The following is a 15,115-nucleotide window of genomic DNA, read 5'->3' on the forward strand; positions in this document are numbered from 1 at the left end:
TCCGGGTAATAAGTGCCTGCGGAGCTTAGTGGGAGCAAACCTGCACAGATCAGCCTTCCCCTTCGCACCCATGGTGCTTAAGCTGGCTGGATCTGTGTGTTGTTGTGGTCCTCAGACATTTCCTGTGTGTGTTTTTGGGTTTGCATCTGGGCTTGTTTACAGCCCAGGGTGGGGCTTCATTAAGTGGAACATGGTGCTAAGCGGATGTGGGGGAGGCTCAAGTGCCTATTAGTGGGGCCGCTATATAGCCCCAAACCAGAACCCAACTGGGCCAGGTGCTCCGTCCTGCGGCCTGTTTCCAAAGCCCAGCATTAAACAAGCCTGACTCAGTGCATAAGCTCGAAACAGAAACCCCGCAGCAGAACAATGTGCTATTAAATATATCATATTGTCAAGTACAGATTTCAATTTTCTACTTTAATTTTAGAATTACAGTAGGGTACAGATTTCTATTCCAGCACAAAGTTGGTTGCAAATTGCAACTATTCTACTAGGTGTCGCACGTTTTTGAAAGCTTCAACTTCGGTTATTAACTTTGTCAGTTTTCTTTGTTTTCTTACCAGATTCTGCAAGCTTAAAAGGAATCCGTAATGTAATAAAAAATAATATTTTACAAGAGCGTGCCCCAAATCTTGATCCGGATCCAAATGACATTTTACTGAACTGTGCAAATTCCACAGAAAGGCCAAAAGCAGCAAAGCTTCGGTCTATTTCTCACTAAATCAGCGTTAAGCTCACATATTTTTTTTTCCAATATCTTAGTAGGATTAACAGTCAATATAACATAGACACCATTTTAGAAACCATTCAACCACTGTCTGCTTCTTTCTTAAAGACCCTGATGAAACAGTTGTTTTGGGGGTTTTAACATGCTCTTTTTGCATTTTACTCATGATGGAGGACATTTTGTAAAGAAAATTAAGCCCAAATTGCAATTTTAAGTATTTCTTTTTTAACTTGTTGTGAATCAGGAGCAGACAAAAAAATGCAGTTTTTAAAAAGAGCTTATTTGTGACTTAGAAAAATACGTTTGGTGGGCCCCAAGCTCCTTGCTCCGCTCCATTCTGATGCATTCACTTGTAGATGAATAGATTAATGTATTTCTTTGTTTTTTTTCGTCTGATCTGACATCTGGCTCATCTGGCTGGATGGCTCTGATATTGCTCACCATTTTTGTTACACTGCTAATGTTAGGTTTGGGGTGTAAGGAGCTGTAAGCTAGCAGGAGCGCATGTGAACCAGGCATGTGCAAACTCCGGCCAAATTTCCACTGGCATGTAAAATCAATAACATGCGGCCCCCAGCATGTTCTATAAACTATGTACATTTTCTTGATTGTGATTGGCTAAATTACGTTTGAAGTCGTTCTAAAGCTGTGGCAACACTGTTGTGCAATCCTTCTGTGACACTTTCTAGCTCATTTCTAAAATGAGGGCCACCACTTCCAGGAAAAGTGGAAATTTGCAGATTCTTTTAGTGAAATATGAAACAACTGTGTTTGTCTAATATGCCAAGAGACTGTGTCTGACTTTATAGAGTTCAATGTAAAAAGGGACAATCACACAAGGGAATCTAAAGGGGAGTTAACGGTGCATAAAACTTAGAAGAAAATAAGTATGTCACTGCCATGACATGTTCATTAAACAGTTAATTTGCATGTAATGTTATTAAAATATTTCAACGAATGTCATGCTGAATGGTTGGCCCTCAAAAATGTTCCCCTCAACAAATCTGGCCTTCTTTGCAAAAAGCTTGGACACCCCTGGTGTAAAAAGATGGTTCTTTAGAAAACTATACAGATTTTTAGATTTTAAATTATGGCAAGAAACCGCATCATACCATCTTGTATAAAAAGAACACTTTGAAAATACATCATAAGATGATCAGAGTGGGACTTTAAAGGTGACGAACTAAAAAGAAACTAAAACTCATAAATAGACTAAGAGGTCATTAACGAACAGAAAACAGATGAGCTGATTGAAAACTGAAACCAGATGTGAAGATGAATCAGAGAACATGAGTGAACACAACATGAAAGAAAGTAGAAACATGAATAAAAAAGTCCTGGTCAATAAAACTAATCAAACAAATCTGTTTTGTAAAATCCTTTAAATTTTAAGTGTAAATTTTTTAGGGTAATTTGTTTATGAATTGTGAACATAAATCATTTTGGTCCCTTTGGTTAATTTGATTCCTGTCATCCGTTTTACTGGGCTTTTTGTGGATTCTCTGACAGAGGAGAAGGAATGATTTATGTGTTCATCATCATCAGGTTATTCCTGCTTTTACAAATGAAAAACACACCAACATCCCCCCTCCTCGGGTCAGCACTGCTACCACAACCAAGAAACACACAAACACCATCTGGTAAATGTCGTATACGTACATAGCCGTTTTCTACCTTCCTCGAAGGCCCAAGTTGCTTTAAAGTCACAGTCCTATTCAAACACACATTCACACACTGATGGAACACTGGCACTAACCTATAACCACCACAGGCAAGGTGGGGTTCAGGGCTAGCCTAAGGACACATTGACACATCGGCGGGTGAGGCAGGAATCGAACCTGCAATATTCTGATTATAGGCTGGCCGCCCTACCACTGCACCACAGCCGGTAATATCACTTAGACATTAAAAAGCAAAAGGTTTTCTTTTGAATTTTTTTTTCAAAATTTGTACAAATTTATGACATTTATGACTTTAAAGTCTACATGATTTAAAAAGTATTTGCACAGTTTGTATCAGAAAAGCACATTATTTCCCCGAATGCAGTTCAGTTTCCAGTTCAAATCGGCTCTTTTTCACGATTGCTCCAGGCTTTTTCTTTCACAGATCTATTCCGACATATGAAAGACTTGGTGTCATAGAATTCCGAATGGGCACAATCCGCAATTATTCATTTCTCTTCCATGGTCAAGTTTTATAGGATTGGTATTTCTGTGAATTCAAGGGGACGCAACCAAACGTCACCACCAAATCTGAGTCCCTGATTGGTCAAAGTTTAACCTTGTTTAATGTGCATTTAATTGTGCATTCAAGGGCTGGACATTTTGTCGTAGAGCCTAAAAGCAGTCATAGATTCGAGTGTGGCTATGCGTGAATGTGAGAGTTTTGAACACAAAAGTCCAAAACGCGCATTTACACAAGCATATATATAGACTTGTCATTGAAAATGGATGCTTGAATGTTGCAGAGGGCGGTGTGAACGTAGCTTTAACCCTTGTGGTATCTTAGATGACCCCACCCTTACATTGACGTGTTCTCCCTACCATGACAAAGGTGGATAAAGGTGGAAAGATTTCATGTAATCCATGGACACCAGTGAAGATCACAAATCATTGAAGAAAAAAGGTTCAGAGCACTGTCTAGTGGGTCTAGATGACCCAACTCTAAATGTTAAAGTGCCTAGAATAGCACAAGGGTTACAAGCAGGTCTGATCATTGAAAAGCCTGAAATAGTTTTTTCTGGTGACGGTTTGATCTTGTGTTGGGAATCCCTCTGACTGCCTCATCTTCAGGGAGTTTATGAATTCTTGCAGAGCTTTGCTGTGAAGGGTCCTGCAAACATCAAGCTCCTCTGCAGAGGAGGACAAAGCAGAGAGGGATTAGCATCCCCAGGCTCTCTGCTGGTGCTCGCTCACACGGCGTGTAACCCTCAGCATAATTAAACACTCTCGCAGCGTGACACCCAACACAACCAAACACTCTTTTGGGGCTGCGCTACTAAAAACAAACCAAAAACCTGGGACCCCAAGGACAGAGGAAGGTGGTGGAGGAGCTGGAATGACGGCTGCGAGGGACGCCATATAAACTTGTGATGTTTATGTAGAACAGTTAGCGAGAGGGAAACACAGGAAACATGATCCCCGTGTTTTTCTTACCCCAGCTAATCTGACAAAGCGACAGCAGGAGCAGATTCCCTTACAGAGAAAGCTGCCACTTAGATGTGTATCCTCACTGAGGCAAACATGTGGTCCTAGCAGGCTCTTTTCATTGGGAGACATGAGTGGGTGTGATGCTCAGCTACATTGATTTAAGGTGTGAATTCTTGATTGGAAATAAAAGAAAAGCCTGCAGGCCACCCCAGCTGTTCTATCCCACAAAGTTCACCACAGAATGAAGGAAATAACAAGTGGATTTGAGGAAAACAAGTGCAGTTGACTTTAAAAAGAGAGTGACTAAACTATGTGTGCTACGGTGGACGACAGGGTGTTGCATTTCTCCTCGTGCTGTTTGCTTTCAGCTTCAGTCAGATGGAACAGTCTCAAGCTACATTCAGGAACACACATTTGGCTCATGGTGTTCACACTGGACAAGCAGGGAGGGGCTTCTTCTTCTTTCTCTACTGTTTATTAGCACATGTTCAGCACCTACAGTTGGAGTAGGCTTGGTGTGAAACGTTGAGGCAGTGCAAATCTTCCATTTTGGGCACAGAAAGGGAAACAGATATGGATATAGATTATGATTATGTCAGTAGAAGGGCCTTGGTTTATCTTTATTTGAAATACAAACAAAGACATCAGGCTCGTCACTGTGTGTGGGTTCACCAGGTGAACCAAATCCATACGTCACTACTAAATTCGAGTCTCTGATTGGTCAAAGTTCAACCAGATTTAACTGGCAACGTACGTTTGATGGCCACTCGTAAGGCTGAAAACGGCCATTAAAACTTGCAAAGCTACGAGTGAACGCAAGAGTTTTGAACGTGGAAGCCAGAAACACGCATTTACATAAACCTTTTATCAGAAGTGAGCGAGTGTTGCTGAGGGTGGTGTGTATGTAGCTGCTCTGACATGCACAGAAGGTGTCATGCTAACAGAGAAATCTGTTTTGGCTCTGGAGTCCAGTTTTTCAAAAGCGCCTCTGTATGCAAGAACATAACACCTCCCCCTTCGTTACCAAAGACCTCGCCATTTCAGAATCCTTGACTGATATGAATACTGGACTGAGTGACCCCTACTCCCTGGCATTCCAAACAGGAAGTACCTGCTGGCTCCAAAAATGCCAAAATCCCATAGACTCATATAGAGAAATAAACAGTCATTCTATTTGTCAGAATAACCATTCTTGTTCTGATACCTTTTTTTTAACCATGTTCTAGATAATCCTCTTTTTTTCATTATATTTTTAATGTAGTTCAAATTATTCAAGTTCAAATCTGACCAGTCTGCCTCAATGAAAGTAGGTGGAGCCATGTCCAAAGAAGGAGGGATCCTCCCCCAGGACAGACAGGGGATGTACCGAAACTCTTAGAGAAGAATTAGCTTATCTAACTCCACAACTACATGTTTGAATAGTGATACTTTTTTTCTGTAGTGCAAGTTATAAATTAACCAATCAGATGACTAAATAAAAGTAAGTTAGGCCAGCATTTGTTTGACAAATTTTGTGTAGCCTGCCTTCAAGTGGTAGAGGTGAGGACTTCCAAGTTCACTCCTAATTGGCAAGACTGGTTGCTATAGAAACTTTAACTCAGACCAACTCAGACGAATCCCTGTTATCTGACGTCGTCTGGCTCTGATGTTGCTCATCGCAAACAAATGGTGACCAAATTGACTTCCTTTGGCTGGAGCTTTAGGTGAGCCATCAGTTGGTCCACTTCTCACATCTATTCAATGTCCAGGCTGGAGGCAAATGCCTGCGAAACCCCAAAGTGACTCTATGTTGTAGTCGTTCCTGAGTGAGTTCACACTGGAAGCAACAGCCTGAGATGCGGCTCTCGCTGTGTTTACCAGTCCCCTCTGGATGCCAGAAACCCGGGGCCTCATTTATGAGCTGGCTCACAGACTTCCTTGTCACGTTAAACTGAAAAAAAAAACGTGTTTGTTGTGCTTACACCTTGTTTATAGCAACACAGGGAAAAAATCCAAACCTGCTTTACAAGCCTGCAGACAGGAGACACTGTGGGAAGGAGCTTCAAGAGCTTCAGTAGATAAATGCTCCAGAAAACTCCTAACAAGAGGTTGAGCTGGTTCTGCTTATGCAGCACAAAACATCCTGCACCCCCCAAAATGATTTAGTTATTAAAAAAAAACCTGCAGCTTAAATATTCACCGTAGATTTTACTGCGAAATGTCGGTAAAGGTTCTCATTCATCCAGGTGATGCTTTGAGGCAAAATGTTTTAAGGAAGAAGATTTTAAATCCAGTTCCAATGACCAGTGATAATTTCTTTTTTACACTTATATTCCATTTATGAAAGGATTGCTCACCTTTAAGCGCTTTTAACATGACTTATGGTCATTTATTTCCCATTCATAAATATGTTTGCTATGTTACCATAAAATTACATAAATGATTTAATTCATAGCCATGAATTGAGGTGAATGAGTGGGAGCCCCCACCTGATTCCATGTGGAGCCCCCTGCTGAACAGGTTCAGACCCGTCGTGTGTGACCTGGCTGTGCGTTCAGCGTGAGCGCATGTTAATTGGTGGTGAGGCGCCAGTCTCCTCTCAGCCCTCCTCCGGCGTCGGAGGGAGCCAGGAAAGGTGGCATGGAGCCTGGCCTCGGAGCGCTCCAGCCCCTGTGAGTCCAGGGGGAATCGCAGGGCTCCGTTCAACAACTGCAGAAAACTGCTAATACACAAAAACAAACAAAAAAAACAATAAACACGAGACAGAGAACCCTGGAAAGGAAAAAAACGTTTTTGGGTTCAAAAGCCGAGCAGTTGAAAGAATATCCTTGCTTCCAGCTTGAAGCCTTTCACACTTCACGATTGGCTGATTGGTGTGTGTTAGTGTGTGTTTGTGTGTGTCCTCTGGCTCCCGTCTGCCATCCGTCTGCCTCCCCTGGATTGGACTCCTGTCGCCTTCACAGAGCAGGGCCACTCAACCTGGGTGGATATTCTTTCCTTCACATCTGCTACAAATTTACCCGAGTGAAGCCATTCAAAGGCTCCTTTATGGAGCCGTCAGCAGCCCTCTGCCCGCTTCCTATGAGCCGCACTTGGCACACATGCACGGCCTTGATGAACACATAAACATGCGCATTGACACTGCACTCATGCCTTACTGTACATTTGAAAACTCCAGTTTAGCAAGAGTTATTTTGCCTTCTTTCTTTCCACCGTAAATATGCGGATGAAGACCAAACTGTACGTGCCGAATCCACCACCACAAAACGTAAACACAAGTCAGACCCAGTCATTTCTATAACAGATTTAAGGCTGAAATCTTTCTGGACGTTTGCACACTCCAGAAGCATACCATGTGACAGCAGCCAGACCATCATGCAACGGGAGACGGCTCCAATCTGAGAGCAGGAGAAGAAAACTGCTTATAAACAGAATTCAGTCATTCAGAGGAAACTGTGGGAGCAGAGCTTTCCTGGTAATTCTCAATGATATTGTTCACATAGAGTTAGTTCTTTAAACAATGATTTACTTTCTACCAGAAGAATCCACTGAGTGAGTGCTCAAACACAAAACACCCAAAATGATCCTACCTGAACAATGTACTATAACATTCTTTTCCTTACTTCCAAAACTCTAAATATCACAAGTATGTGGTCTAGTTTCTAACTTAAATATCTTCTTACACTTGATATAAGACAAAACAACCTTACTAGAAAAATTCCAGCAAGGCTCATTTTAAGACAGTAAATCTTGACTACCAGTGTCGTGTGCAGTCATTAGATCTTGAAAACCTCTTATTATATGTAAAACCTTTAATAAAACTAGTTTTGACTTAACTTTTATCTAATTTTGACAACTTTATCTTATAATGTGTAATTCTAATCTTATTTTAAGTAATTCCAGAAATTCCAGAAATTAAGATAGTTTGAGTGTTGTAGTGCTTAAAAGAGGATATTTTCAAGGGAAAAGTATATAAATGTATATACTTTAAAGATGTGCTTTCTTTTTACAATGTACTCTTTATATTAAGGCATAAGATTTATAAATATCTGAGCGATATGAGAATGTTTATTCTAATGTCAAGATTTCATTTTGTCTTAAAAGGACAGAACGTCACTTATTTGATTTAAATCTCACCAAGACAAATTCAGCTAGTTGCCTGGTGGATTTTTTCACCCATAGAAAGAGAATAACAACGATATTTTTAACTTGTTTTGAGAAGTACATTCTTTTCAGTGCACTCTAAGAAATGCATCAGAAACATAAAATCTATTTTAACATTTAAAATTTCTGGTCAAATTACAAATTTCAAAAACAAAAAAGTGTCTAAACTCCTGAGACAACTATGCAAAGTTACAAAAAATCTCTGCAGTGGAAAAGATATTCAATAAAAACGTATAATCACTAGGCTGTATTCAATTTTATGTATTTCCCTGGTTTTTCTTCTTCTTCTTAAGCTGTTTTGATACGTTTTGACACACTTTTGCTAAGAAAGTTTGTTCCAAATAAATATGCCAAAGCGCTAAATTTTACATACAGTAGTCTCCATTACCTTTTTTCTCCAAAGTTCATTTCTGTTGAAGCTGCAAAGGTCAACAGTAAGAGCTGGTGAGGAGGAATAAAACAAAGATTGGATTAAAACCTTTATTAACACCAAAAGAATCATGGAAATCACATCTCCTCCTCCATTTATTAAAGTAAAAGAGGAGAAAACGGCAACAAGTCGGTCTTGGACCACAAGCTCAGAGTGCACAAAGTAAGTCTTAGAATGAAGGTATTGTGCTTTGTGAGGAGGGTAGTATTATTTAACATCTGCCAACACTTTATGCAGATGTTGTACGACTGGGTGTTGAAAAGGCTCTGCTTAGTGTCGTAATCGTCCGCGGGAGGGACATACCAAGAAAATAGACTCATTGCCTGGAGAGGGATTTCAGGATGCCTACCCGCTGCTTGGTCTTGAGATGATGGTGGAGAACGCCAGCATCAGCACCCATCCTCTTGTCTTCAGCCGGCACACCGGCGCTTTTGGAGGCAGACTGCTGTTGCTGATTTTATCGACAGGAAGTCCACCGCTCTTCAGGCCATCAGGCAGCTTCTAAAACCTGAGGAGGTGAACAGGTGGAAGGGGAGTGTAACATTAAAGCTAAAAGTAGATTCCACATACTTTGAATTAGGGATTTAACCCCCTCTAATACAGCCCCTCAATGCTGAGTGTCAAGGGAGGCAATAAATCCCATTTTAGAGTCTTTGTGGATTTGAACCCTCAGTCTAACAGGTCAGACACTCCACCACAAGGCCACTGAGTTGGCTTAGAAAACATCTAATGTTTTTGACAGTTCGATCATTTGTGTTTCAGTGAGGATATTAAAGAAATTCTAATGCTAGCCTTTTACTTCTGGATTGAAGCTCATTAAAAATGAAAGTTAGTCAGAAACCAGATGGGTGTAACTTCAGAGAGATTTTTATGCAAACAAGTGAGTTCTTTTCCCTGTAATGTAAAATGACCCAACTATAAAATAAAAGCCAACATTCTTCCAAAAATGTTTATATTAGTTTTGGTAGATTGTGGTCATTTTTGCATCATTTTATTTATTTTTTTTAGCGATAATGCCCGATGAAGTGTCTATTTTCAGAGATTAATGGAGGACATGAAGGCCTTGTCCATCATATCTCATTTTGAGACTTTGAAGGGCATCATCCTGATTATACCATGGTAACTTACAATAACAATAAATATTAAATGAATTATTGGCACTTTAGTTTTGTTATTTTTAATGTTTAAATCACTTAATGTTGAAACTGAATATTCACTCCAACTATAGAATAATAAGGAATTATCCTGTTAATTTTTTATCACAGTGTTGTAGCTCACATCCTCCATCTTCAGGCTTCTCCTGCAGTGAGCTCATCCAGTTGCTGCTGCCGCCATGTTTGGATTTCTGAGTGGAATGATTCTGATGTTATTCTCTTTGAATGGCCTCAGACAGCTTCAAACCTTTCTCCGTGTTTGTGTGTAAAGTGAAACACTCGCAGGAATGTGCGAGATCTTACCTGTTTGATGAGCGTTCACCTAGAGGATTTAGCCGAGCATCTTGGCACTGGGATGTTTGTGGTTGCGTTTATCACAGAAGAGGCAGCGTGAGTGATATGTAAATCCCGCTGCCGTTTGGAGCCGGGTCTACAGGAAGATTCAAACTGTTTCAGAAAAGATCCCCTTTGGGATGAGAGCTCAGCGTTCCCAGGAGAGAAGCAGTCCTCTGAACTCCTCCGATATGACCCCCCCTCGCTTTTCTCCCCTCCACTTTGGTTTTATCATCAAAGGGTTAGAACACACATCAGTGGAGAAAATTGAGGCAGAAGGCTCTGTTTTGTGAATAATGCATTAATAATCATTTGTACTTGCACTTAAAGCAGAAGGCAGAGAGAAATTTGGGGCATGTCGCTCCTAAGATGGCAGGAATTTGCTTTTGCAGGTTTCATGTTGGAAACACCTTTACATTTCCTTATGATTTTCCCTTCTCTCACTTCTGTCAGAGCTTTTTTTCTGCCTGTCTTCTCCACTTCCATTCCTGCTGCTCCCTGCATGATAGATTATTGACCGCGTTCATTTTGAAGTTTGCTGTGACACAACACCAATCAGGTTTAGCAGCAGACACCACCCCAACAAGGGAGCTGGAATCACCGTGACATTTTGTCTGACGGCACTGGTGGGAAAATGTCAAACCTGCAGAAAGGAGGCCTGGATATCGCCTTAACCTTAAGATCTAGAAAGGCAAGCAGAAAGATCTTTTTTGGCATTCCTTAAGAAGGAGATGACAACTTTTTCCCACTCCAGGAATTCTCTTTGGACCCAGAGGAGGAAGAACGACGCAGAAATCCCAGTTGGTCAATACAAATACTGAACCTTCACGCAAGCGGGTGTCACTTACTTTCTGGAGACGCGTTGTCAGCATCCCAGAATAATGTTTCATCCCAACAAATGACAGAGATTTTAAAGAATCCTGAGATAAACTCCATTGAGCTCATGAACAGTTCATTCAGATGTTCCCTCAACTGTTTCTGATTTCTGAACAGAAATCCAAAATCAGGAAAAGATCTTTGTTTCAAACCTTCACCCCTGGTTCCCAAATGTCACAGTTTCTCAAGATACCACTGGAGGGGGGGGGGGGTCTCAGAAGAGAGTCTGCATCAAAAAGTCTGATTTTACACCCAAAATAAACATGCTTGTACGTGTTTGATTGAATCTGACTGCTTCACAATAATCAAAAAAGCAACAATGAGATGAAGCAAATAACTGGACATTGTTTATTATTCATTATCGAAGACCATTCACCTCTTCTCAAAGATGCTCTCAGTGCTGTGGTGAAGTAGCTGGTTTATTTCTCCTACTAGGAAGGAATTTATGGCCCCTCATTGTATTGGCTTGGAGATTACTGTCATTTATTTTATTTTTTTTACCATAAAGGGTCATACCATTGAAAAAATATACATGAGTGGCGCTGGATTATAGGGTGAATTAAAAGAGGAAGTCAGGAAATGAAAAATGAGCACATTACCCAGAATGCCTATAGGGGGCAAAAGGCAGCAGGGGGTTGGTCAGAGGCTACTGTGGAAAGTTTTCTAGTGAACTGTGTTGTTTGCCTCTTTTATCTGCAATGATAATCAGCCTTTGCGGAGAGAGTAACACAACAGATAAGCCCAACTGTATTCACATTAACAACTAAAAAACACAAAACAATACTTTTTCATTTTATTAATGTACCAGCACAGTGACTACATTACCCATATTGCTCCAATCCATTCAGCAGAGCAGCTACGTAAATTACCACTTTAATCCTTACAAATGAGGAACAAAACCAGAAAAAGTGCAGCTCCGGGTAACACATAAAGCCACTTTTATAAGGTTTCATGTTGGTCTACCACCGTTGATTGGTTTTACCAGCATCTTAACTGTTTCAGGCTTCACTGCACTGGATGGAAAACACTTCATGACTCTGACTGCAGGTCAGGATTTCGTCTTTGTCATGATCCTTGGGCTCATTCTTTGTCTATGTCAACAATGAGCTTGAATTAAAAAATGAAAGAATCAGCACAACGGCCAAAACCCGTCAATGGTCAGAAAATAAGAGCTAAAAAAGTCTGAAAAAACATCGAAGCTATTGGATTTAAAAAAACTCCAGACATAAAAAAGTCTCATGCCAGTTTTTGTTTTAATTTTTCCTACCTTGCCTTTGATTCATACTAACTTTGTTGTTGCTTTTAAGCTACGACACACCAGACATGCGACAAGCGTTCAAGAACTCGCTACACATTTAGCCATTTAGTCCATTGAGTTCACACTCCAAACAGGGAGAGGCTTCTTCTTAGTATTCTTTTTCCACTGTTTATAAGCCGCTGTTTGCCACAGTTGGAAGAGAGTTGGTGTGAAATGCCGACACGGACTAAATCTTGTGAATCTTGCTCCAGGCTGTTTCTTTCACAGCTCTTTTCTGAAATATGAAAGACTTGGTGTGATAAAATTCCAGCCAGGCATAAACTGCAATTATCAATTTCTCCTACATGATCAATTTTCAAAGGGTTGGTACTTCCATGAATTTAAAGTGACACATGCCATCCATACATCACTACCAAATCCGAGGCGCTGATTGGACAAAGTTTGACCTGGTTTAACTTTCAGCCCCACATTTTGTGCGCAGAGCCTGAAAAATGTCTTAAAAATGTGTGTAGCGATGCACGAGCGTGAGTTTTGAACGCAGAAGTGCAAAATGCTCATTAACAGGCGTTTACATAGAACCTTCATGGAAAGTGGCCTTTGAACAATGTAGCTTTGAAGTTTCTCACTAGTCCCCTCCTGTATTGATCTGACAACACTAGATACTGAATCGATAAAAAATGGGATATAAAGGTTTATCAGTCATAAAAGTCACCATTATTCATAAATACTTTATTTCTTGTACTGAAGGTATTTCATCACTGTCATTTATTGCCTGACAGGGTCAGTGAAGAGTTAAAGAAGTGCCAAAGCTCAAAGATCTGTTGGTCATTATATGACTTCTAGGAAGAGTTTCTCTGAATCTTTGAAGATCTGTTACCTTGTGGTATTTTGGATGGTGTGTGAAGGACAAGAACAGCCTGAACAGCAGTCTGCCCTTATGGCATTAGAGTTCAGCAGACTTAAGCTCCCTTTGGGAGAAACAGGTGGCTGAGAAGGGAAAAAAACACCAGCCGCCCGGATCATATTCTCGCCTTCAGGCAGACGTTTTAAAGTTCCCCCTTAAGGATGGTTACATACAAACACCTTCATTCTGATGGTTAACTGAAAGAAAAATCTGCTTTTATTTTGAAATTTCAGTCATCGTGACATGGATTTTTACATCATATTTACATCTCTATCAGCTCCCTGAATCCTTTACGGATCACTTGTCCTGATGTTTTCTGCATATGACGTTTCTATGTGTGGATGTGAATTAAAACACTAGGTTGTGTGTTCACAGGGGTCTCCGGGTGGATCTATTAAATATTTGAGAATGGCACACACCTTTATTCAAAATGTAGTTCAGGCTATGACTGTGTTTTGCAAATTCAGTTGACAAGTTGGATTAACACAAACATTTCAGATGTGAGCTTCACTTTTTGTTGCTCCGTCAATACTTTGGCTGAAATACCATGAAAAGAAACTTTACAGTGTAACAAATATTCCATAATTAAACAAATGCCGGTCGGTCATTCTTGTGTGTTCACGTTGTTGCAAGCCCAAACCAAAAATGTTCTAGTTTATTTATTAGCTTTGTATTAATTTATTTTTATTTTTAGATTTCTGTGTCTTGATTGGTGTTTCTCAAGTTAGTTTTGACTGAACTGAAAAATATCCAACATCTATTGAATAGTTGAAATTCTGCAAATGCTGCCACGTAGGAGGGTCTAAGGGCAGGGATGTCCGGTTTAGTTTATCCCTTGTGCCATCCTATGGGGTCAAGATGACCATTGACGTGTTCTCCCTACCATGACAAAGGTGGATAAAGGTGAAAAGATTTCATGTGATCCATGGACACCAGTGAAGATCACAAATTATTGAAGAAAAAGGTTCAGCACACTGTCTAGTGGGTCTAGATGACCCAACTCCCAATGTCAAAGTGCCTAGGATAGCACAAGGGTTAATTAGTTCAGTTTAGAATTTTTATCCGCACAAAGCCCAACTGTTGTTGTGATTTTGGGCTAGACAAATAAAATTGAAGTGAATTGAATTGAATTGAATTGCAAAGTTTCCCACCATTCTTTTGTACGTTTCACTTTGACAATGCACTTTCAAGAGTGGATCAAAGGTTAAGGAGGACCAGGTGTCCAGAAAAAGTCATGCAGTTTCTACCATTCCACCCCGAATTTTTCTAGGACAACCACTGACCTAAACAAATAAACTGCCGTTGCTGCTTGTATTGTTGATTAATCAGTATTTTCACATCCTTACTGCTGACAAGATAATTCTTACTTTTTTTAACTTCTTCATGGCATCTTTTCTATAGAATGGTGCTTACAGGTAGTTTTTTTCCTGTTATAAAACAAAAAAAAATTCTTCTCTTTAGCTTTATAGTCTGCTTCGTCGTTCTTGTGGAGGAGCCGCTCCGTTGTGGCTATCTAATAAAAAAAGAAAGAACGTCTTTTACTTTCAAAAATAACTTCTTAGTAAATAGTAAGAACTAAAGTAAAAATAAGTAAAGTAAACTAACTCAAACTTTATTCAACTAATTCACAAGAACAGTACGTGTTACTCCGCGATGCTCCTGACCACAGTACCCATAATCCTCCAACAATCCGTCAAGTGATGCGGCTCCATAGGTCAACAAAATCAAACAAATGGACAGATTTTTGAGCGCCGTGTACTACTAAAATCCCTTTGAGGTCAGTAAGCACAACCAGAATTCACACTTAATGCGCACCGATACATGGTAGATTTTCTATTTTTAAATACATTTAAGGATGTTGAGTGCACCTTGTGGTCACTGAACTAGTTCTGATTTAATTTTAGTTGGTAAGATTTTTCACATTTCTTAAAGATTTGCACCACAAACCGTAAAATAATTTTTTTTTAAATGACTGCTGATATTAGACCAGCTACTACTACATTTATTGCATTAACAGGATCCTTTGTGACACAGGGTGTCTTTTATTTTGAAGGGAAGTCATGTCAACCTCTGTCAAAAGTTTTAAATTATTTTATATTTTGAATAAGACTCTTTTCTCTTGATACTTTAATCATGCCAAA

Source organism: Oryzias latipes, chromosome 13, assembly GCF_053564925.1.
Source record: "Oryzias latipes strain Hd-rR chromosome 13, Olatipes_Hd-rR_3.1".
NCBI classification, from domain to species: domain Eukaryota; kingdom Metazoa; phylum Chordata; class Actinopteri; order Beloniformes; family Adrianichthyidae; genus Oryzias; species Oryzias latipes.